This window comes from Colobus angolensis, unplaced genomic scaffold, assembly GCF_000951035.1.
Source record: "Colobus angolensis palliatus isolate OR3802 unplaced genomic scaffold, Cang.pa_1.0 Scaffold123, whole genome shotgun sequence".
Lineage (NCBI taxonomy): Eukaryota > Metazoa > Chordata > Mammalia > Primates > Cercopithecidae > Colobus > Colobus angolensis.
In genome coordinates, this window is record NW_012113475.1 from 10,986,080 (window position 1) to 10,987,700 (window position 1,621).

A 1,621-nucleotide genomic window follows, 5' to 3' on the forward strand; every position below is an offset into this window, starting at 1 on the left:
GATAAACAAAGTATAATAAGACATTGAGAAAAATGGAATATATTTATTTAGGCTATTCTTATGCTCTTGTATTTTTCTCTGAAGGTGTTTATTCCGGATATTTCCTAATGCTGTCCTGAAAATGCTTGTTTACCCACAACTGTTGGCTGACACATGAAGTTAGAAGTCACCTTTATTTTGCTCACAGAGTCAGTGTCTGTCTACATAAAACAAACTGCTTTCTTGCTCAATTTTCTGCTTAGGCCAAAAGGCTCTGACTCTATAAGACCAGTTATACGGGTTTACCTTCCTGTGTACGATGATGTTTCTTTCTCTCCCTATTTGCTTATTGTCCTCTTTTAATTTTCTCTCTCCACCACTTCTGTGTGCTACTTGTTTCCTACTCATTTGAAACTTAGCTTTTGCAGCCTGTTCTGTAACCTAATTTATGTGTAGAGACTCCTTCCAGCTTAGATTTGAGCCAAATATTATAGAGATTAGAGTTGGTGGTATGTGCGTGTGTGTGCGTACGTGTGTGTGTGTGTGTATACACTCAGACCCACACATGTATATTTTAAAACTGGAGAAACAGTGAGTTTGAATTTCTGTCTAGCAGAGTTTATCTGCAGATGTTCCTAAAAAGAAAGTTCAGCATATATTTCTAGTGCTTGGCAGTGTATTGTAGAAACCATCTTTATTGTGGTAAAGCATGTATAGTTTGCAGAGTCCTTTCTAGAAAGAATCAACATAATTGCAAATATAATTTAAAAATTCAATTGAGATTTATTTTTCTGCCAATTCATTTCATTATTTATTTGTCAAATTTTTCAACTTTGTAGGATGTTCAACATGGTCAATGCCAAAATAAATATCAGAATACTTAGACAGAAGGTACTAATAGTACGAAGTTTCTTATTATTAGGTGCTTATGATGTGACAGGCACATTGTGGCCTGTGCTAGGTAAATTACATGCATTATTTTTATTTTTATTTTAAAATTTATTCATTGATTGGTTTTTAATTTCTATAGTTTTTGGTTACAGGGATAAGGTCTTTAGTGGTGATTTCTGAGATTTTGCACCCCTCACCTGAGCAGTGTAGACTGAACCCAATATGTAGTCTTTTAGCTCTCATTCCCCCTACTGCCCTTTTCCCTCAGTCCCCAAAGTCCATTATATCATTCTTATCCTTTATGTCCTCACAGTTTAGCCACCACTTTTAAGTGAGAACATCGGATATTTGGTTTTCCATTCCTGAGTTACTTCACTTAGAATAATGGCCTCCAGCTCCATCCAAGTTGCTGCAAAGGCCATTATTTCGTCTGTTTTACAGCTGAGTAGTATTCCGTGGTGTACATGTACCACATTTTCTTTATCCACTTGTTAGTTGATGGGCATTTAGGTTGATTCCATATTTTTGCAACTGCAAATTGTGTTGCTATAAAAAAATGCACATTATTTTTAAACCTGACAAGGCTGCTACCAGGACAGTACTATTGAATTATTGGCTTATTTTACAGCCGAAATAATTGAGGATCAATTGACTCAGTGATTGAATAATTTTTCTGAAGTCTGAAAGCCGGCTGTACAGAGAATAACAATTAATCTAGCCTCACATTTTCAGTACTCTGTGATGTTAAAAA